This window comes from Folsomia candida, unplaced genomic scaffold, assembly GCF_002217175.1.
Source record: "Folsomia candida strain VU population unplaced genomic scaffold, ASM221717v1 Fcan01_Sc005, whole genome shotgun sequence".
Taxonomy (NCBI): Eukaryota; Metazoa; Arthropoda; class Collembola; order Entomobryomorpha; family Isotomidae; genus Folsomia; species Folsomia candida.
Genome location: NW_019091197.1, coordinates 40,638 through 65,691, shown reverse-complemented (window position 1 = coordinate 65,691; position 25,054 = coordinate 40,638). Strand labels below are relative to the sequence as shown.

Below are 25,054 nucleotides of genomic sequence, written 5' to 3'. Positions count from 1 at the left end.
TGGGTATGAAGGGTTATAGTGAGGTGGTGAGCCACCACCACCATTGGGGGTAGTTTATTTTCCTTGTTTTGTTCTGTTCTTATTGTTTATTAAATAAACCACTCGATTTTTTATTTTACCGTTAAATAATTAGGTTGAAAATTGCCAGTTTAGTAAAAAATAAAACTACACTGGGTAAATTCTGGATAAAAACGAAATATGCTAACAATTTACATTCATTTTAATCTCTCATAAAGGATAACAATTTATCTTTTGTCATTAGATCTTGATAGTGATAGCGAATATGAATCAACCACCTAATATAACTTTACCCATGAAGAAGTAAATGCAAACAATTTCGAAGAAAGGAATACAGAGAGAGTCAGCAATTATCTATATTTTTTATAATTTTCAGACTACTACTGGCTACCCAATCGTTGGAATTAGTAAATAATATTCTGAAGCTTAAGGATATCGAAGAGATCCGAATTTCGACCTTGGATTGGAACTTGGGCCCTTTACGATAATTGTGTGAAGTTAAATGTGTTGAACTCCCTGAATAGAGCCGGGTGGCCAGCAGAGAAAGCACCCCTGTCGGATTTTTCTAAGGTGAGGTAAAAAACTATAGTACACCTTAGTATGCATTCCGACAGGTCTCGAAAACTTTGACCGCCTCCTACAGCCAAGGGGGTGCGTTTTAGAGAAAAAAATAAAGAGACCAAAAAATCAATTACGGACCTAATCTAGTGCTATCTTTGGCGATTTTTCGATACGACCTCCCAGAAAAAAGTTTTGATGGTGGTGAATGGTTGCGATTCGCAGTTTAAGTATGAAGGAGACTACCTACATGACTGGGTATCTAAATGTATGAAAGATCGCCCCTACTTTACTATAAGGGGAAACAAGAATTGGGTCGATTGGTTGAGAAACCAGCGACTTTTCCTTATAACGAAAATTTCCGAGTGGTTGCTATATAATAACTATATAGTTACACCCTCGCTATGCAGTAACTTATAGTCTTAGCCCCTGCCCGGGCTTATGGGACCGTCATATACGTCCGTGAACAAGATAGACTTGCAATTTTAATTTTACCATATGCATATTAGACAAAGTTACAAAACTAGTTCGAAGGTGGGCAAAATCGGTCAAATGGTTGACCCGTTGGGGTCATCTAAACCTAAAAAAGAATTAAATAAAATATAGCTTGAAAAAGTAAAAAGTTCTAAGGTGAGGAAGTGGCAGTACTACGCTGTGACTCTGGTGAATCAATCCCCTACCGATTTTTGGCGGTGGTGGCTGCGTTACTGGGACCGTTCACGATGTATGTCACATAAATGAAAACCTAGTAATTAGAAGGAAAACATTTTCTAATTAATTAGTAATTACCAGAAGGCGTATGTATGTACATAAATACCACAAAATATGTATCTTCTTAAAAAACCTGAAAATATTCACATACAAAATGTTTTTCAACCTGAATTTTCAACGATATTCATGAAATATAATTTTGAGGAAACCTTAATTTCTAAATGAAGAAAAATATGTTTACATTCAAAACTTCGAAATATCTACTAAAATATTTTTTACAAAAGTACTCGAAACATACAGCAAAATATGTACATGTACGAAAAATCGTCAATATTTTAGCACATATTTCGAAGTTTTGAATGTAAACATATAGAAAACATAATAATAATATACACATTTAGGTTTATAAACATAATAATATAAACATTTAGAAATTAAGGTTCCCTCATGCATTATTTTTTGAAAAATTAAACATTTGAAAGAGTTTATAATTTTTATGAATTTCAAAAACTGGCAAAAAATTTTGAAATTCAAATTTCGAGACAATTGGATTTTTCATAAGTCAGGTAAGTCATTCTGAAGAGACATGTTTCCGAATTTAAAAAAAACCGAGGTTTTGGCTGAAAAAGGTTTTAAAATTCGCGCCCCGCGCTCAAATTAGCGCATTAGGAAAAATGAAAAAATACGGGCATGCTTATTTGTTGTGGTGAACAAAATAAAATTGGTCCCAACCAGTTCTGAGTTGTACACGTAAAACACTTGCATTGTAAGCTGTTCATAATTGAATTTTCTCCGTCCCGCCGATATTTTCAAAAAACCCAATAAATTTCACTATTTCCCATAGAACTGGGAAAATAGTGCACTCTTGATACTCGTAGAATATTATTTCGTTACAGAATATGGTGGGAAAACGACTATATATCGAATACATATATTGAACTTATGAAAGGGCCCGGCAGTTAAGCTCATACCAGGCCTGGCAATTTCACAGTACGGCTCTGCGACATCCAAAATATTTACGTTGAGAAATAGGAACAATTCAAATTGCATGCAGCCTATGAGATCATGAATAATATTTTGAAGTTGTTGTTCTCATATGTCAATCAATAATCTCATAGGTTCAAGTTTATACTACGACAGAAAGACTGCACCTGGAGGAAAAGATAATAAAATAAAATATTGCGTCACAAATTTTGCTTAATAATGCAGGTTTTTCACGTGTAAAACTCAGATTGGCATGGGAATTTTAGGATTTTTGTAAACCAAAAAAATAAACCCTTACAAACGAATATAAAAAGTAGCGTCAGAGCGATCGAAATTTCCTTTAAAATGTCACCGTATCCGACAATTATGTATTTGTGACCCTTGAACTCGTCCTCAAAGTCATGAGGTCAAAAATATTAACGTCCTCACAATCGTTGTCAAATTTCCTTTAAAATGACACCCCATATGACAATTAAGTGTCTTTTTGACCCGTGACCTCGTCCACAAGGTCATGCGGTCAAAAATATTAACGTCCCTAAAATCGCGGTCAAATTTCCTTTAAAATGACACCCCATATGACAATTAAGTATCTTTTTGACCCGTGACCTCGTCCACAAGGTCATGAGGTCAAAAATATTAACGTCCTTGAAATCGCGGTCAAATTTCGTTCAAAATGACACCCCATATGAAAATTAAGGTTAAATTTAATTTTGGACCACACCCCCTGGCGCAGTTGGGTGTGGTCCGATTGACCCAATTTCCGAACTCGACCGAGAACTAAAAATTAGCAGCACAATGGCGAAAACGGAGTTTGATTATGTTGACTCGTTCTGGAGATATCCTGCTTACAGACGGACGGACGGACGGACGGACAAAGCGATCACAATAAGTAGCTGAGGCTACTTAATAAACATCCTGAGATTTCATTTCATCTGAAATTTTGTACATATTCTTGCTTGATGAAGATGAAAGTGGTTCGTTGAAACTAGCAATTCTCGAATTTTATTGAAAATTTTAAAATATTTATGTTTCCTCACAATGACGTAATACTAACAAGAAGTAAGTAGATTTACTGTGTGGACTAGGTGCAAACCTTTCTACTACAAAATTTTATAGCAAATTACATAAACAAGAGCATGCTTATTTATGATCAATCATTTCTCCGGTTTGTGGGGATTAAGTATTACTTCATTTTATTTGAAAATTACAAGCTTTCTATCAATCACTATCGTCTTCATCAGGCAAGAATACAAAGATTTCGAATTGAATGAAATCTAAGTATGCTTATTTTTTTGGTTTACATAAAAATCATAAAATTTCCACGTAAATCTGAGTTTTACATAGAAAAGCTTCGCATTGTTGAATAAAGTAATTAAGCAACCCATCCATCAACTTGTCACCTATTTTATAAGTAATAAACACGTATGCATGTGTAAATAAGTACAGGGTGTTAATAAAGTCCGATCCCATTTTTCCTGTAAAAAAGTGAAGGCTAGTATAAAAAAAAACTACCCGTGATACTTACAAAAAATGTTCGACATATTTACCTTAGTATTTGGTCTTGTTACCATTTACTTTAACCATGCCCTCAACTCTTTGTTTAAGGCTCTGTGCTAATTTTTCCAATGTGCCTCTGGAAATCGAATTCCATACATCTTGAACTTTTTTTTACTAGCTCTTCCCTCGTCCGGGGTTGTGGCTCTTTGTATACATTTTCCTTAAGTATGGACCACTGGTTCTTCAGGGGATTCAAATCTGGGCCGTTAGCGGCCCACACCCCCTTGCTCCAGACCGTTGAAACTTGCGTCTTGATGAGACTCAAACTCGCTTTTGCTGTATGGGCTATAGCACCATCCTGCATGAAAACTATTTTTCTTTCATTCGGAAATATTTCCTTGTTCCCCATGCTATCGAAATAGATAGGTAATATTTTTTCCATATAATGCTTTGCATTGACTGATTTGCCTTTTGGTATGATATGTAGAGGGGTCACGCAACGTGCACAAAATCCACCCGCTACCATAACTTTAAGCCCGAATTTTGGGATCGCTCTTGATGGTACATCCGATTTGTTTTCTGTCCTGTAACGAACATTTTGTTGGTTCAATTTTGGATATAGTTCAATAATAGATTCGTCAGTCCAAAGGATGTGACTGCGCAATTCTTCACCAAGTCTTTTTTCACTCAAATGGGCACTTTTCTGAAGGAGTTCTTCAAATTTCAGACGGTCATCGATATATTTTTGTGACATGAGAGGTTTTTTTGGTTAGTTTGTAAGCTGTGTGACCCCACTTCGTAGTTTTCACAAATTTTTGCACGGTCACACAGTTAATTTGCTTCTTCTTCTCTTTATAGCGTTTTGAGTCATTTAACTCCCTTGCTCAATTACGTAATGAACTACCGGTTTTCTTGCAAAGTCTGTTTTTAATCATTCTTTTTGTGGTAGGTGACACCTTTCTGGGTCGCCCTGGTCGCTTTTTGTCGTGGACAAAATTTTTATTCTTCCATTTCCAAACAGTTCTGCGGCTGCAGCCCAATTTTTGCACAATTTCTGTAGGTTTAAGCCCCTGCTGATGCAATGTTTGTATCTCAACTCTAAGATGCTCATGACTTACACGTTTAGTTGTTCCTCCCATGGTAAAAATTTGAAATAAATAACTTCACTGGTTCAAAAGTTCCAGCTGAATTTGTAACAACCACGCTCCAAAAAATGCATGGGATCGGACTTTATTAACACCCTTTAATATACTGAAACAATTATTTTAACCTGATATAAAGCATACCTACCTTGACAAGAGTATTTATTGGTCAGTTCAATTTAACCTCAACAACATACGAACACCAAAGTACTGAGAGCTATCACAATACCTACAATTTAATAGCAGCCTAGCTTCTTGACGGAAACATGTCCAGAATAAATTTTTGCGACAATTATATGTTGATGTTTTCAATTTTTACTATCTGGCTTGGCCCCGGAATCGCATTAGGCATGTTTACTTTTAAAACTAATCGTTCACTTACATACATATTCATGTACATAGTTATTACTTTAATAAAAATTACTTATGTTTTAAAGCAAATTCAACGCCCGCGTATTCTGAGGAATACCCGTTGCACATCTTTATTGGCAGCGTCCCAGGCGTAAAATCCTTTTACATTCCTAAATCTGATAGGGTAAGTTGAAAGATTTTACATAAATCGTAAATCATAAATAAATCATAAATCGTATAAACGAGTGTAACCAAGAGATGAAGCTAGTGCGCCATTCTTCAAAATGATTATCATATTGTTTGATCCGGTGGAAAATCTGTTAAAATTGACTAACATAAGCACATTATCGACACACCCACCGCCAGAGGGTGTGGTCAAAATACAAATTTAGAAGTTTCATTTCGATACTTTTGGGGATGTATTTTTTTCGCGTCACAATATTCCCTAATATTATTAAGTATTTCTGAATTTATTTTTCTGAATTTATTAAGTATTTCTGCCTTCTGACCTCATTAACAAAGACAAAGGGGCCAAAATTAAAAATTTGTCTTGGCTCCTCAGGGGACCACTGCGTCATAAAATTCCCCGCTTGGTAATAAATTTCTTGGAGGGGTTTGTTTTACCATGTACCCTTCCTCAAGGAATGCGGAATATATTTCGAAGAGATTGTGTCATTTGGAACACTTAAAAATTTCATACATGAAATGATTGAAGCACTCCAGATATTTTGCATATCCAATTTCCCTTTGAATGAATTTAAATTTCTCTTCATATATGTGATGGTTGCAGCTGGTTGCAGCAGTTTTTGTAGATGAGATATAGGGGATTAATAATATATTTACAATTTCTTGAAATTGCACAGGACTACACAGGATTCTCAACTTGAAGTTTTTCCCATTTAGCCCAATGTTATAAACCAAGTTTAGGCATATGCCACGCCATAACCAGTCCGACAATTCCAATGAAACTTTCCACACTTGAACATCTATGTCAAAGGTACTGAAGAGGGTGGTTTGTTTTCGAATCTGTGAGAATAGATTTTGGCCAAAAAATTCAATATTCCGAACCAGCGAGCTCTGGTGACTACTATCTGCTTCGAAGTTTAAAAAACCCTCAGGAGAAGGAGATTTCAACAACTTACAGAGTGTTGGGCGTCTAAGTGTAAACGAATTTGGCCTTGAATAACCCCGGAACGGTTGGTCGTAGCGGGTCAAAATTTTGAGCAGACGAGCATGTTATCCTCAGATAGTTGTGTGCAAAAATTTAACTCTCTACTTTCAAAAATGCCTCCCCCACAGTCTCCAGAAGCTGAGACAGTCATTTCAACTTGTTCCAGAAAAAATCTCGCTCGTGTTTACAAAAAAATGTTATTTAAATTTTCTGTTGAGGAATAGAAGTGAGTTATTGGTGACAATTTACGAAGCACTATTTTCCCCACAAGTTACTAATTGGGTTCGAAGAGCTTACTACACGACAAATGCCGAAAAAAATTCAAGCAATTTGGTGCTTTTCAGTGAGGAGAACTTTTTAAAACATTTTATGGTTGTGGCTGCAATGTCGGGTCGTGGTGTTCTCCCACTTATCAAAGTCCCCCAAAAAGTGAAGGAACCTGCAAAGTATTATGTGGACCGTGTATTAAAACCACTTCTAGAATTACATTTTCCTAAATCGTAGGGTAAAAAAATAAATGAGGTGATTTTTCAGGATGACGCAGCGTCTTCCCAGATGGCAAAGTTAGCCCAAGATAATGCAAAGGACCTTGAAGCTAGATTTGGGATAAAAATCATTTCGAATAGTGAAATACCTGTATAATCCCCTGATATAAGTCAAATGGACTTGTTTGGGTTTGGTTACTTGAAAAGAAAATCTTTTCTGTGGAGACCGAAGTTTTTAGACGGAGTTTGGAAAGAGTTGAAATGACTGTTGCAGCTTCTGGGAGCTGTGGGGGAGGCATTTTTGAAAGTAGAAAGTTGAATTTTTGCACACGCGTATCTGAGGATAACATGCTCGTCTGTTCAAAATTTTGACCCGCTACGACAAAAGGTTCCGGGGTTATCCAAGGCCAAATTCGTTTACACTTAGACGCCCAACCCATCTGTAAGAGGAAAAAACAGCAGTTTGGTCATTTTCTATAAATCCATTGAAATAGCGGGATAGAGTATTTGAGATTAAAGCGGAATATGTGTGTTGACCTCGCAGGGGACTGTCTATATTAAAAATTCATAGGGCAAGTAATCAAATTTATTGCTGAAACGTGGTCAGGCCGATTAATTTCCGACCCACCCTCGTGTGTGTAAAACCACACTTTCACCAAACTACGTCTAAGAAAGTTGAAATATTCCACCTTTGATGTCATCATAATCTGCGAACATATACACAGATACATATGTAGCATCTAGTTAATTCCCTTCTACTATGCCGTGCTGTCATAGGTGTGAATACATTCTCGATATGCGAACCATATTTCTAAATTATTTTACAAAAATAGAGCAATCCTGTTGCTGAAGCAGCATGGGCTTGGTGCCGCCAGCATGGACTGGAACTCGCGTCTATCCAAAATCAAGAGGAGCAGGATATCTTGATCAACTACGAATTTGGTGACTTGTCATACTTCAAAATCTAAGTCACGCTTCATGCACTATTCGTCCATGCTCATAAATATTTCCCATTGTGTTTTTGACAGATCGGCGTCGGTCACTATTTCTGGCAGGTTGGGACATGGCTGTAGAAGGGGAATGAAAGTGGTGGGACACAGGGGAACTGCTGAATTACACCAATTGGGCTGACGGTCATCCTGAAAACAATAAAGATCTAAATTGCATTCGCGTAAGTCTTAATGAGCACGATGCGTTTTGGAAAAATGTCGACTGTACCTGTGCTACGGGTCAGCCATTGTGTCAGCTCAGGCATAATTTAAATGAAACAAAAGGCCCAAATTTGAAGCAATCTGATAATCAATTCATCAATTAACTGGTCCATTGTTTCGAAAGAATTATAATGAAGCACAATAAATAAATTGTTATATTCTTCCGTCTTCCTGTCTACTGACCTGCATTTCATGATTGTCACCTACAAATCCATAATGCCTTGCCGAGTGCCTAAGTTCAACTAAAGACGACAGCTCAACAACTTTTTTAACACTATCATTTTAATTCGTTAGCTTCGCACCAAGAGCAAAATGCATCGGCCTACGTCAAGTTTAAAGTAGTTCCCGAACTCCTTTCTTCTTCAAATTTCGGTTAGAAACTACATAACGCTCTCCTGTATGCGGGTTTCAAACTATTGTCTCAATTTTTCCTTCTTCAAGTGTGTCTAAATCACGATTTTGAAACCTGGCCATCTCCGTGTTTTTTTAACAAAATGTAGAATTTATATTTTCATACAAAATTAAGGGTTAAAAAAGATGTGATTTTTTTCTTCCATGAGAATATACCTAGTTACACATTTAATTTTTACTTCTAGAAACCCTAGAGGGTTTTAATTTTTGATCAATTTTCTGGAGAAAATGCATCTATTTTATGTCAATTTTCTTAGCGAAAAAAAGAGATCAAAATTTCAATCTCCTGACCTTTTAAACGTAAAATATCGATTCTAGAATCAATAAAACCTTCATTTTATAAAAAATACATGGAGTTGACCAGGTTTCAAATTCGTTGTTTACATAAACGTATTTAAGCAGGGGAAGTTGCGGTTTAAAAATTCAAATTCAAAACCAGCATACAAGAGAACGTTAATATTACTCAATTTATAAACATATGGTACATATGTACGTTATGATGATCATTATTTTGTTTACCGATGTATATACCTATATGTGGTTCCTTATGAATATGAATTCGCTGAAAATCGTGGTTATCATGGAAATCTGTCAACAATTTTATAATCTAGTTTGCCTTATCCCTCAGATTTCAAATACTCTGAAGTTGGCATCCATGAAACAATTGAGAGACTCTATTTCAAAGGAAACAGGCTTTCTCGAAAATTTGCGGACAAAAAACCTGGCTTAATTGCGGTAAGCAAATATCTATTTTTAAAATATCGATTTATAATAATTTATGAGTTAGCATTTTTATCTAGTTCCGTCCTAACAATCGTTTGTTTGTGAATAGTTATACGGCGCAGTTTACTTCAAGACGCCCCTCCATCCGAGGGCTTTAATACACTCGCAACTCAACAATAACACCTTCCTCTACCTATTTAAATATAATGGGTAAGCATAATTATGTACATAGGACTTCGTGAAATCTAAAAAATTCGCGAAATGAAATATTTTTGGTTAGGGTTCAAAACGTTTACGTACATTTGGGAGGGTTACCCGATTACATTGAAAAAGGTATACAAATATTAGTTAATTTTTAATTGTACGTGTATTTGATCTAAATATCTAACATTGATGTAATTAAATCCATGTCCGAATAGGTGTCGCTCATGGAGACGAAATCCCCTACTTATTTTATAGGGAGGAGTTCACGAAAGACGAGGAGCGTTCCGTTAGCTCGACATTTGTGAATATGTGGTACGATTTTGCTAAGAATGGGTAATTTTAGAAATTTTTACTCCGCAGTTTCATAATTTTATGGAGTTTAGTAAATCGTGTATTCATTTTTTTGCAGCGATCCCAATCCCATCGAGGATGCCAAATTATGGCCAAAATTTACCAAAGATGACGAAACCTATATGGATATCGACGTCATAAATTCGCCACGAAATGATTGGGTTAGTTCCTGGACGGACGATTTGAGTTGTGCTGTTCCTGCTTGAATTAAGATATTCTAGGTGTCGGTATATCTTAATTTATAAAATTAAAAATAATTTGGTGACAATTATGAGCCCAATGACTCTATTTATTTGAGTTATGTTAACCTTGTCAAGATTATGAAATTCGGGTAGATAATAAATTAAGTTTTCCTGCAATATTTAAATTTGGAAATATTAATTTGACATTAATAATCATTGCAATTTACGTAACTGATGAAATTATACAGCATGGCTGAAAAACGCGCAAAAATATTTGATAGATTAATGCAATAAGTTGATGGGCTATTAACAAAATTTCGTACAACAATAACCCCATCGGTAGAAACAATTTTCATATTGTAAACGGCTGAAGTATCATGTTAATCCAATGCATTATTAAACCTAGCGTAACTGGCAAACCATAGAAAATCACCCAATTGTTTAGATTGGCTGATCTAACATATTTTTGAAGTAATCCACACACTCTTAGCAACTTGGTAACAAAACCCGGAATTTCGTTAACACCAACCGTCGGTGTCAACTTCAATTCCATTAAATGGTGTCAAGATATTGTGCAAAAATGACACTGAGGAAGAAAAATGCTTTGACATCCTACCGGTATCCAGGCCCAGTTTTAGGTATAGGCGAGCTAGGCAACCGCCTGGGGCGCCAGATTTGCGAGGGGCGCCGTGAGGCGCCCCTACACACTAGATAAAAACGACTATGCGGAATTTTAAAATTTGTTGTGGAAAATAACATAAAAACTGACTTTCACTGAAATCTGTGCTACAAAATTTTATTTGTAAGTTATTCACAAATTTTAACTTGCAAAACTTTCAATTTTAGGAACAAACTGCAATTTCTTCGTAACACTTTACAATGCAGCAGTCTGAGGTGGTTACCTCCGATTTTCGCCGGACTAAATTAAAATTGATCACTCGCAGAAACAAGCAAGCATATGTGTTTGAATGCGATTTTTTCCCATATATATGGAGTAATTTTTTAATAAATTTTCAGCCACAATCAGGAGTTTTGAAAACTTTCATCGCATTTATCAAATTTTCACCCGATCAAGAAAAATATGCTAAGAATAGCCTCTTGGAAATTATAAAATCCATTTTTGTTAATCTTTTAAATCAAACAAAAATAGAGTGTTTTACGCGTCTAAAGATTCAGAAAAACTTGTACGAGGGGAGGAAGAAAATTATTCGGCCTCGCCATGATCCCGCAATAAATTTGGGGTACCTGCTAGACATGCACCGAGTACCGAAAAAGTCGACTCGGCCGAGCACCGAGTACTCGGCTATATTTTTGACGAGTACTCGTTTCTGCTCGTTTGCCGAGCACCGAGCAAAACTCGGCAATCGAGTACCGAGCAAGGCTCGGCCACCGAGTAAATTGTCAAAAAGATCATCAAAAAATCATTGTTTACATAATATTTAATTACCAGCACCTCAATTTTGAGAACTGGTGGACGGAATCACGTGAAGCTACTGATTCTTCTTCCTGTTCCAACATTTCGATTAAAGTTGATTACCGGATAGAATTAACAAATTTCATTGGTGTCTTTTTCAAGTAAGTTTGATGTTGATTGCAAAAATTACATGCTGGATGATTTGAACCGCTCGGTGTAAGTACCGGGTAAAATGCTGGATGCATATAAAAATTTAAGAAATACTCGGCCGAGCACGCAGAAAATACTCGGCCGAGTCCGAGTAGTGAGAGCACGGTCAAAACCTGCCGAGTACTCGGCGCATGTCTAGTACCTACCCTACTACTTTTCAATGTAGTCCCCTGCGAGGTCAACACACTTGGTCCGCTAAATTTCAAATACTCGAGCCCGATTTTATAAATAGTTTTCGAAAAAAATCAAAACTACTGATTTCGCCTCTTCTATCGTCAAATTCTACTCCTCCTGAGGTTTTTTTGAAAATGTAGAAATACACACTGGTCAATAGAGGCCCGCACAGTGGTCTGGATTAGCTTATTTCCTTGCCAAAACCTATAACTTTCGAACAATTCATTTTTTTCTAATTCTGCTTTCGCAAATTTAGGTATAACGTTCAAGGGGATGAAACTTATGCAACATTTATTAAAAACCACCCCCTCTAGGGGGTGTGGTCAAAGGCCAATAATTATTTTCTCACGTTACCCCATCAAGTGGGGTGTCATTTGAGAGGTCTGATCAAGCTCTATATAACTCCGACTAACATTAGGACATTCTCGGCACACCCACGGCCAGGGGGTGTGGTCAAAATAAAAATTTAGAAATTTTGTTTCGATGGATTGCGAGACGTAATTTCATCAAATGACAATATTCGGTTATTTTCTTAACTATTTCTGTCCTCAGACATCATTAACCGTGAAAATAAGCCCAAAATTAAAAACTTCGTTATGACTCCTCAAGGGGCTACCACTTCATAAAATGCTCCCCACCGTAATAATTTTTTTAGAGGGATTTGTTTTGCAATGCTACCTTCCCCAAATAGTGTTTAACATATTTCGAAATAATTGTGTTATTTGGAACACTCTAAAATTTCATACACAGTTAGGATTGCAGCACTCTAAATATTTTGCGTCCGCAATTTGTCTTAACATAAATTCAAATTTCTTTTGATATATATGATGGTTGCAGCTGGTTGCAGCAGTTTTAGTAGATGAGATATTGGGGATTAATAGTGTATTTACACTTCCTAGAAATACCACAGGACTAGACAGGATTTTCAACTTGAAGTTTTTCCCATTTAACCCAATGTTGTAAGCCAAGTTTAGGCATGCACCACGCCATAACCACTTGAACTATCCAAATGAAATTTTGCAAAATTGAACATCTATGTCAAAGGTACTGATGAGGGTACTTCATTTTCGAGTCGATGAGAATAGGTTTTGGCCAAGAAATTCAATATTCCAGACCACCCTGGCCCGGTGTAGACTGTAAGGAGGATGAAATAAGTTTGACATTTTTTGGCTTAAAATGGCACCCTTCGAAACTTTGGATTTTTTACTTGAAATTCTTCGTGAGGGTTTTCGTGAGCGACGTGATTTTGGTCCTTGTCGTTTCTCTATAACGACTTGGCTTAATTATTCGAAATATAATAAGCACCAGGTTTGGCCGTTTTCGGAGCCGCAACGTCCAACAGCAGAAGTCCCATAAAGTATCAAAATAGGAGGCCATTACCAAAATAGCTATTTCTGTTTCCCTTTTCCGCCTTTATGGATGAATACTTCCACTACATGCTCCATGGCTTATTATTAGGACTATAAAAATCAACCCAGGGTTATTGACCAGTGACTAAATGCAAAAAGCAGTACTTGTTTCCATTTTGAAGGTCTAAATCTACGTATCAAATCTGGGCTCAGTTTTAGCAATTTTTATTGTTTCGGTGTTTTTGGTTACATCTGACGACCTCGTAGACTCGGCCGTGACCGTAAATTTTTAAGCTATGAGATCTGAGATACATATTAGTTTATCTTTCACTCCAACAAGAAAAGTGGGGCAAAATGACTCTCCTTCAAGGCGAGACCGATTAATTTTCTACCCCCCCTCGTAGCATGAACTTGTAGCATAAACTCTTCAAAATTAAAAAAAAAATTGTTTAATTTCAGCGAATTCTAAGCAAAATTGTACTGAATTTTTAAAATGGTAAAATTGTAACATTTATAGGATTAAAAAACCGGGTATTGGCTGTAATTTTATTTTGAAATTCTACCACATTCGTAATCCCGCGGATTCAGCAAAACGAAAAAGTATGTGCCCGCTAATTTTCTGAGCGTGAGCAACTTGAAATTAGTTGCATCAAACTCGGGGATAACAAGCTTACGCTTCTCCATTGTTGTATGATTTAAGTTTTGAATAAGCAAAGCCTCAAAAAGTTAGAAATCTTCGAAATCTTAGAAATGTGGCTTCTGTTCCTTAATAATATTCAATTATGTTTTCAGGAATTAAAGATACTTAATCAAACTTATCTAAAATCTGCTGATTTATGTAAATTCAATTAGTGTAACATGCAAGTGTGTGTACGATTATATAGTTATGTGTAGTACATAAAAGTGTTTTCGAGCGCCGATGGTGCGAGCACGTAGGGGCGCCATTATCGTTTTGCCTAGGGCGCCACATCGCCTAGAACGGGGCCTGCCGGTATCAGCGATATTCCTGCAATGGTCTCGAATTGACACGTTGCGATGTTACCGCAGCAAGCAAAACTTGGACTTCACACCAAATTGTGTCGGTTGGTCTCTTCCTTGTGCACGAGTCTGCTGGCGGCCATTTTCCTTCCTCCTCCACGAAAAGTCAACAAAATGTACAAATTAATTGGTGTGTTCAATTAATTTCAAGAGAAAAAATGGTTTTTTAATAAGTTTAAGGACTACTAAGTACTTCCAATTTATTGACTCAGGTACGTTGATATATGTAACACATATTAATTTGCCCTCATTTAATTGCAATTATTTTACTGTGCGTATTTTTATTTTTGAAAACTTATTGTTTCCAGTACAGCTAAAATTCGACGCTGGACCCAGCCAAAATTGACGAATATGGATTTGTCGACCCGGCAACCTATTTAATTATTACTAAATTTCTTGTTGCAAAGTTAATTGAACTTAAAGATTTACTCATATTCTAGATCATCACGGTGTTAAATACATATAAGATTTTTCTGTAAAAGTGCATAAGGTATGAAAAAAATTATTTAATTTGTGCCAGTGTAATAATTTGTTACTTGTGAATATGTTTGAAATACTTGTTTAATTTATTAAATTCTAATATTATTGAATGTAAAATAAAACACTAGTTACCACACTCTAAATAAAATCATTACCAAATCATTACCAAAATGCACACGTATATGACTCTGCAGAAACGGTAATAATAACCACCAGCTGGTAAAGAAATTGATTGAACCCGAAGTGGTAATAAAGAACACTTTTCGGATAAAATTAATACCGTGATGTATGACGGATGTACTACAACATGTAGTAAAATGTCTACCGCCCGGTAATAATCCATACCACTTTGTACACGGTGTGCTATTCATGCCGGTAATAATGCTTCTTATTACGTATACCCCATTATTACCACATTTTGTGCAGATTTCCACCAAAAAGAATAGATTTTTTTTGCTTTTCTTTACAATAATCTTTTAATCAATTATATTTGTTGTAAAATCATTTTGAAACATACTTACATAATTATAAAATTTAAGTATAATGCAAAACTATTGAGTTACACATACATATACATATTTACATATTTATTCTTCTATTCCCCCTTCAAATTCCGATAAATCGTCGATTTTGGATGAGTCCACATCGGTTGACGTCATCAAATAATATGTCCTGTAGATTAAAAATTCACAATTTTTAGAAATTCTCAATACAAGAGCACATTTAAATAATTCACGAAATTTTCACTCACCAGACCCTCCCCTGACTAGAACATCTCAATGAAGGCAGTAGCTTAATTATTGCAGCTGCTAAGTGTTTCTGGTCGGAGGTTGTAGGAGAAACTCTGAAATTTAATTGGTCAAATTAAATATATTATTAAATATTAAGAATGCTTTAGCAACTCAAACTCTAACCTCTATTACATAACTATGCAACAAATGCATTAACTAAAGTTGTCGACGACGGTTTATCGACGCAGTTTTTCTCATTGCACTCTGCTACTAAACGGGAAATTTCGGCGCTCTCAGTCGTTGCAGCGTTTACAATCTTCAAAAATTAAAATTAATTGTATATGATTATTTTCGGATATCTAAGAATATCATTAACTGATTTTAACCCGAGAGAAAATATGAACTTCATTGGAAATTTTGGTTCTTCGGAAACCATTACTGGACATCGGCGACTCATCAGGACGTGCAACTACAAAAATATAGGATATGTTGCAGACTAGAATATTTAATTTACTTAATTTAAGATTAATAAATTACTGACCGTAAATTATTGATGAAATTGGAGAGGCAGGTTCCAATTCTACTTCGGTTTGTATTTCGCCTTTGACAAAGAATTCAATATTTTGGGTGATAAGGTTTTCCGCATGGAGAGGGAATACTTCGTCGTCGATCTTCGCCCCCTGGTCGTCTTGCAGAAAAATCTCTGCTCCGATTTCCAACTCAAATTTTCGTTTCACTGAAAAAATGAACATAAGGTTGTTATTTACTCGTTTATATTAAGATGGTGCTCGATCACCATCTTGATAAGACACCTACATATGATAATTTTATACTTACCGATTTACAAAAATCCTATTTAATTTGCAGTTTTTATCAGTTTTTCCCACATGCAGAATTGGAGACGCAGATTATTTCGCCATGTTGACTTGAGTTGAGCTGAGCGGACACTAAAACTGAAAAAAGCGCCGCTGTGTAGCGTCTCACAATTCATACAAAATGTATTAAAATTCTTACCTCTATGGTAATAAACTACACCAAGATGTAGATCTCATCAGCACCACAACTTGTAGTGCACTTGATTAAAATTATGGTAAAGAGTGTTTTCTAAATTTGAAGGATATAATTACCGGCTGGTAGAAATTTATTACCAAAATTATAAAGATGACTTAAAATATTGCGGTGGAAGGCTAGTTACCCGTGTGGTATTGATACGGTAATAATCCCGTATAATTTGTGTAGGACGCGTAATTACCAAGAGCTCGGTAAAGACGCTTATTAGGAATTCTTTACCAAGTTGCTAAGAGTGTAAAAATTGTAGTTCAATTGTTACAATCCGTGGACAATTTGTCATCAGGTGGTGACATTCATATATTAAAATGAACATATATTGTTACCTAGCAGTGTCGAATCAACATAACTGAGCACAATCTCTTTTCAATTCGCGGTGCTGGTATTGTCACAACGGTATGTTGGGTTGACACCGCAACGGTGTGGAACATAATTGACACCGCGTCGTGTCAATTTGACACCGCAACGGTGTGGAACATAATTGACACCGCGTCGTGTCAATTTGACACCAAACCGGTAGAGTCATATATAGACACCGGCATGGTGTCAATTCGGTGTCGATTTTTCTGTGAGTGCAACCATGCAAACATAACGTTGGACAAATCCCGTATTTCGATTGTGGAATTACTAATATGAAAAATTAATTATCGAAATTATGAAATAGCGTTGATTTGGTGCTAACTGCAAAATTTCGGTACCTTTTCATTAACGAATTAGCGTTGCATTTCGGTACCTTTTCGTCGGCACCTAATCGTTACATACTGTGCAGCTCGGGAAGCCCAATTTCTTAAAATCTGTCCTTCATCTCATTCTCTGTTACTATATAGTTCGCAATCGATGTCAACTCCAGATTTTCCATATTGTCCACAAAATCCATGCAAGTCTATTAGTTTACTGCATAATCGCTGTCCATTACATTCCCTAATCCAAATATGTGTATGCATAAATATATACATAAATGCATATATTTATGCATATATGCATTAATGTTCGCATAAGCAAGTTCGATCAAAAAAGGCTTAAATTTGATATTCCCCAACTTCCTTTTTTTATATAAGTATATATTTGTGTATACACATATTTACATACATAAGTACCTTGGCCGACAAAAAAATGTTTACATATTTACACGTGTCACCATAACTCGGAATATGTAACATGTATACAGTATGCAATCACATTAATATAAAACGGTTTCCGAATAACCATCATCAACGTCTGAATCCATTTGGGGTATTATAAATTAACAGGAATAATTGCATATTTCCCGTCAGCCAATATGGTACGCATGCAACGTTCATAAATATTTACCTAAATATGTATGTACAGCAAGCCGACATCCGCTTTGCACAAGGGTGGTCTCCTCACTAACATACATACTTCCTGCTCATAAGCAGTATTCCAGATTTCAGAAAACTTTCAAAAATGTCGACTTTCCTAGTTTTTCCACTTTTAATAGCTTATTCATCCAGCTTAAAATTGTCGTCAAACTTTGACGAATTATTATCCCGGTGCCACTGTAACTTGGTGCAATATGTTGACCCGAATTTCCTACCCTCCAGGCAAGATTTTGACCTCGATAAGTTCATCATTATCAACAAATTCGATTTGCCACTTACCACCAGCGAAACTCTTATGCCGGGAAACTTTTCCTGGTCTCAGTTTCGAATCCAGTTACAATTTGCGAGCAAATGTGTCGTCAACATGGTCATTTTTGGCAAATCGAAGACTCAACAAATTCTTCCCCCCTTAACCGTGGCAAATGGGGGGCCTCACATGGTCCTACTATTTCATATAAAACGCCCAGCATATGTTGGAGATATTGCGTCTTGGAACATGTATTTCTATGGGGGACTCCTGCTCAAAGTTTATTACGGATACAGGGTCTCAAATTATGTTTTACCAGATGTGAAACACCCCACTTTTGTTTGCAGAAGAGGTAAAGGATCGAAGTTTACTTATGAATACCTTTGTTTACATAATGATACACGTAAAATGGCTTCAAAGGATATTAATTTTCAGCATGCATGTACATAGCCAGCGTTGGTGAGGTGGTTGCTTTGGTTTGTTGCCGAACTCAAGTTAAGCACTTATGACCCAACCAAGGGGCAGGATGGGTGACCAACCTGCTCTGGGAGAAGCTGGCTGCCCTACCAGTGAACCAGTGGCTCACCGTCATGAGCTATTGCGGATCTGTCGAGTGGATTGGGCAGGCATACTTATCTATGTATGTCTTCGCATCCAAAGGGGCTGAAACTAATAGGTGCTTATAACATGGTCTGGCTGGCGAGATGTGACGACTCGAGGGTGAAAGCGTGCCGTGTAATAACCATATGGGGTTATACTGACCATGTGGGTCTGATCAGGGTGGCTTAATAACGCGAGTGTAGGGGGTCTATACGGCTTCGTTCATCCGCAGAGTCAGTTAAATTACCTGCAATCTTGGCTGCTACAATAACAGCGGAGAGACAGGCAGGGAAACAGCCATGGTAGCACGTGTACAATGGAGAGTCAGCAATAGATCTCTGGTCTGAGCTGCTGGGTGTTCTACCCAATCCATCAATGTACATACATGCATGTACATATGTATGGAACGTTAGTGTTCCTCGAAGTTGTCCGTAAACACAAGTTTATGTATGTACTTACCAAATACAATGTGGATAGGAATATGCAAATGTTTTATTTTAAAAAACCTTCCAAGTATCCATACCTAAAGGGGACGCAAACCATGTTCAACCCGGATTATATTTTCACCATGTGGGTTTGAAAGAGCAACTCTTTAGCAACAACATTCAGTACAACACTTTAGCAGATGCGAAAAATTCATCAAAATCAAGACCATGGAATAAGATAATATTAGACTGGAAGGTGACTAGATGTGAGAGAATGGACATCACACTGCGCGCCCTAGGTGGAAATAATAATGCACAGTAAAATATTGCACACTAGCGACACCGACAGTTTTTTTAACTCATTAATATTATAATATGTAGGTATGTGCGCCACATCCTATATATAATCTGCGGTGGAACTTATGTATTTTCTCAAATCTAAAGCAAAACCTGCTGGTTGTTTAGGACGTCGCCAAACGCGCAGTTGCTGCAGAAAGCACATATATATTCCACTGTAAAACCGAGTGTTTTCGCGATCTTGCGTCCTAAACTTGCATCTGCGCTAGTGTTGCACTTTCAAACGAGTTGTTCTTTCAAACTCACATGGTTAAAAAACAATCTGGGCTGAACATGGTTTGCACCACATTGAAAATTGATCTATGTAACAGATTGATTTTCTCGCCCTTCCGTTAACCCTCACTATCAATGAATGATTCAATTTAATTGTGTCAACGTCCCTTTGATGTTAGAAAGCTGTTCGAGAAGACCAAACTTTTACTTGTATTTTGTCATCATCTTAGACCGTCTGGAAACAATTGGTCATAAAATTAAGGCTTTTACCTATAAACCTGATCACCTCCCACGACTCGCCTCTCTAGCCAAAGATATTCCCACGCGGTACATTGTCATGCTTGAATTGCAAAGATATTTGAACTTCACGCCGGTTCTCCTCAAATTCCGGGGGGAGGCCGACAACCTCCTCGACAGGAATGTGATTGACATCTTTTCGACAATCTTTGTCCCAGAAACGTTCGGACTTTTCATTGAGCAGACCGACTACATCGACACGTTTCAAACGGCTCGCCTAACCTATCGAGAGGACGCCATCTGCATTTTGTACTGTGTCAAAAACAACGTGATGTACACGCCTTCAGCCCTGACGGAGATTGTATTTCGCGCGTTCGACACAACCACGTGGGTCTGTCTTCTAGTAGCCTTAATCAGTTGCGGAGTAGTCGTCAAGGCGACGAAAATCGGAAAATGTGCGTGGTTTGATGTCGTGTCGATTGTGTTTCGACAGCCTGTCGACCCTTTTAGCATGATTCACTTGACCTTGACTGCTGCAATGATTATAGTCCTCTTCTTTTATGAAGGTGATACCACGACCATGGTGATAAAACCGTTGGAGCCCAAGATTTTTAAAAATTTCGAAGAAATTGTGAACAACAAGTACTATGTGCAGACGGAGGTGGAAAACATTACTGAGAGGGCAGTCCCGGCACATCCGTTGGTGGATGAGAAAATTGTGAACTCGTCGGTTTATGAGGAGTATTTGGAAAATGAGAAAAGGTTTAGGGCGACTTTGGAACGACTGAGCATTGGAGGTAATTCAGGTACAACAGTGTAGTTACATTTATCTCAATATGAGGCAATTTAGTACGTATTTTGGACATTCAAAAAATATTAACTTAATCATTTCCATCTATTTGTGTAGTTATCGGTAACGAATTTGGTTCAGACATCTCATGGATTCATATGCACGAACTTGCCGTTGCCCACACTGGGAGACGAGCCTTCATCGTTTTCGAGCGGAACAAGAAAAATTCAGAATTCCACCAGAATGGAAAATCATCCGCAGAATGTCACATTGTTAAAGAGCCCATCATCACGAACCAACAGTTGGTCTGGGGTTTCTTAAAGGATCCGGGAAACGTATTTTTTAAAACGACCAACCAAATGTTCGAAAGTGGTCTGCTCTCCATGTGGTACTCCGCCTTCGAGCTGGACGCTTACATTCGACCCGGCGAGAAATATGCGGCCACCCATCGCGGTAACGAATTTGAAGAGCTGGTCATTCAAAAAGTTATTTTTGTCTATGCCATTGCTGGCGTGTTGGTGTTAATTTGCGTCGTGGTCGTGGCCATCGAGCGGGTAACGGTTCGTTACCGTTCGGGGTCTGGGTTACTCAAGTTTACGTTTTGTAAAGGCCGTGGTTTAAAAGGCGAAACGAGACGTGCTGCTAATTTGAAACGAAAAATTTACAGTAAGCGTTTGTTTATTTGTAGATTCACTCAAGAATAGTGATTCGCCTTGCACACCTGGGTTGCTTGCATTTTCAAGTTAATGAAACCCTATGTGCATTTAATAAGCTGGACAAGCGATACCTATTTTGAGAAACACAGGTGCCATCCAGTTTTGGAACATAAACAATATTTCCAAAAATGTAGACTCAGAAAGTCATGCTAAAAAAATAATTGCAAACTATGTATCGAGCCAAATGCATAGGTCGGAGTACTCCGGCCTCCTGAGGCCGGAGTACGCGACTTTTTATGGAGTACGGAGTACGCGTGGCTGGCTGGAGTACGGAGTATGCCAAATATCCGATCTATGATCTATGACTTACAATGGGTTAAAATTTAACAGGATTTCACAACAAAATTAATTACCCCAATCTTATTATTCATTTAACATCAACAATGCTCTAAATGTTCCACGAACCACGCCTTGGACAAACCTTATTACAGATTTCCGGGAAATCGTCATTAATCCTGGATACCCGATGTAAATTGGTTTACAGCTTTTCCTAAATTTGCTCATATACTTTCTATCCTTCGCACAATCCCTGTAGTGCTCGGTCGATCCAACTAACCGTCGAATCCGTAACACCTATGAATGTGCCTGCAGATCTGGTTATTGAGCTCCGATAAGGACACTTTAACTTGAAAACTATTATTATGCCTAGATGTGCCCTTTTTACTTAAACAAATAGTCCCAACAACTTCACTTTACTTCAATAATGTCGGCGAACTAATAAAGACTCGAAAACTGTAATTAATTATAGCAACTTCAATTAATTAGGACTTTATTAATTATTCTTCGCACGACCACAAATTCCAACTCTACTACTTACAATCATATATTTCTTACTACTAACTTAAAACTACGTAGTTCTTAGCTACCAAACCAACGCGCCCCTTTTCTTCTCATTCTCCCACTTACACTTACTCATTATCCGAATCCCTCCAGCCCACTCAATACATAGGTAATGTACGTACATAGGTAATGCACGTACATAAGGATCATGATTCTCCATAAGGATCACGATTCTCCATAAGGATCATGATTCTCCATAAGGATCACGATTCCCCATAAGGATCATGATTCGCCATAAGGATCATTTACCAAATACTCAAAATGCACTATCAAAAATTACTAGATGGACCAATTCATAACTCTACAATTAATTCTAACTTATATTCTATTAAACTATGACCGTGAATCGAACAATCCCAATGAGCCCATCCCGTCTTCCACGATAGGATACAGTCCGTCGCAGATTTATACATCATTCCCGCGCAGGTCAGCATAATCGTCCAGGACGCGATACAAAAGGGAATAGTGCCGAATAGGATGACCATGGTCATTCTGCTCCGCGGATTCGCGCCATCTTTACCTCCACTTATGAGCAGGTACGCAGTTGAGATGACAACTTGCCCAAGTACGGCTTGTATAGGAGGGATGGCGAGACCAAAAGTGTAGCACATGTCGGTCATGATTATTTGCAAGCTGCGATACACGACAACGATATTTTCCGGACATTTGAGAAATTCTGACACGCAAGGGTATTTTCTGTTCACTAGGCGGGAAGCATCTTGCCCAAGGCGGAGTTCCTGCCGCAGAAGTGGGAAAACTAGCATCAATTGTAAGGTAGTAGCAGAAATCATGATTTTAATGCGGCATACGAAGTAGAATAGAGCGTATATGTACGGAATTGTATAGAGAAGGTAGGTGACCCAGTAGATGAGTGTCCCGTGTGGCAATAGGTTGGGAATGTGGACGGAATGTCTGTGATCTATGAGGATATGGCCGACGCTAAAGACGGGCAGTAAGTTGAGGATGATATTGGCGGGGATCGTAGCTTGGAGGAAAGCTCGGTTGAACGTTATTTCTGCCATGGAGGTAGGTTCGGGCCACCAGTTGGCTGAAAGTAGATAATTTTGTTAACAATTAAAAAATGTAAAAGTTTGAAATTGATGAGCTATATACATGAGTTAAATAAGATGCGGTGCAAACTGATCAAGGGGATTAACGTGCAGGTAAGCTAAAAGCTAAAGCCTAACCTATCAGGTTTTGTCCAAAGACGATAGATGAATTCCATATACGAGCGACATCTCGCGTTCTGAAAGTTAGTACACTTGTCCCGAAGGACATTCCAAGAACACAGTAGAAACTCAAGAGGAGAAAGTTGAAGTGGGAGGAGCCCTTATTGTGAATCGTCAGTGCCAAAACTATGACCGTACCGGCGTAAAGAAAGAATTGCATGGCTACAGATATCGCGTAATTTGTATGCGATATGGTCAATTTTCTCAAGCGAGGATCCCATATTAACGGGAAGGAGGATCGATTTGCAAAGTTTACGAGCTCCTCGAACTTTTGGAGAGTAAATACCGTAACCATGATGCCATCGAGGTGAATTTGAGTATGTACTTATGAAGGTTTCTGTGATGTGGGTTTTATAAATAATGTTTTCAAGGGTACATATGTCTGGTATATTTCATTTTCTTCAAATTTTCTTGACTGTTGAAGGTGAAGGTACAGATAATTAGATCAATGCTGTAATTGGGTTGTTTATATAATAATGCATTTATTGTGTCCAGAACGATGGGAATTGGCTTGACAAAAACCAATTTCAATAGCTATGTGAGAATAAGAAATTACTGTCGTCGCCATATCAATCATGAAATAAATACCTACCTACCTACATGTATATATAATTATATTCGATGACGACAAGCTCAAATAATTTCAAGGTTTATTTAGTCCTTGCATGGAGTGACTCTATCTCATGAAGAAAAAAGGAATGATTGACAAAATACCACAAGCAGGTTTCCAACGTATGTATTTTAGGGATGAAAGTTGTTGCAATACGAATGTTTTTTAAATAATGTTTTGACTAGATTGTCCAACGTTGGACTGGGTCAATTGGACTAGTTTCTAATTGTATTAATTAAAATTCAGAGTATGAATAATGAAATGGAAAGCAAAAGTAATTAGATCAGCGATTTAAATATAATTTATAATTGCATAATCGATAGGAATTGGTTAAAAAAAACATTTTCATTAGTAATTATATTATTTTGACCTTGTATCGAGACACAAGGGAACAAATTATGATTGATAATAAAGTAGAATATACGGCAAACTAGCCACGATTGCTACTTATAGCACACTTGCAATGACAAACTAAATACATACGTCGGTGTATCCTCATCACTTAACATTATTATTTAAGAATTAACATCAATATACTTATGAGTGTCATCAAGAAATAGCTCTAATTATAGTGCCTCGACTATAAACCAGTTAAACCTATGTTTTCTATGGCATGATGAGATAAGAAAAATCAGCGCGTACTCAAAATCATAGGTCGGAGTACTCCGGGCTTGGAGTATGTACTCCGGCCTCCGGAGGCCGGAGTACGCGACTTTTTATGGAGTACGGAGTACGCGGAGGCAGGAGTACGGAGTACGGAGTACGAAAAATATCCGATCTATGGCTAAATGTACCTGTTCACTAATACAGAATGTACGTAGCCATTAGCATTTGCTTGCACATAAAAACCTGACAATTTAACTTGTGAACGTAATTTGGGGATGAAAATATGTAATGAATACCAAATTTAATTGAAATTGGATTGTGTAGTGCTTTCAGTAGTGCTATGAGTTATGATACAAAGTGTAACTCGTAAATTCAAACATA

The 25,054-nt window shown here is 37.3% G+C and overlaps 1 long non-coding RNA gene across 1 annotated transcript; it reads left to right on the top strand.

Moving 5' to 3' along the window:
• Positions 1–9,178: 9,178 nt before the first annotated feature.
• LOC118435952 lies at positions 9,179–10,120 on the top strand. Its single transcript, XR_004835074.1, has 4 exons — positions 9,179–9,274; positions 9,372–9,595; positions 9,682–9,799; positions 9,876–10,120. It is a non-coding gene; the product is annotated as an uncharacterized LOC118435952 (long non-coding RNA).
• The last annotated feature ends 14,934 nt before the right edge of the window (positions 10,121–25,054 follow it).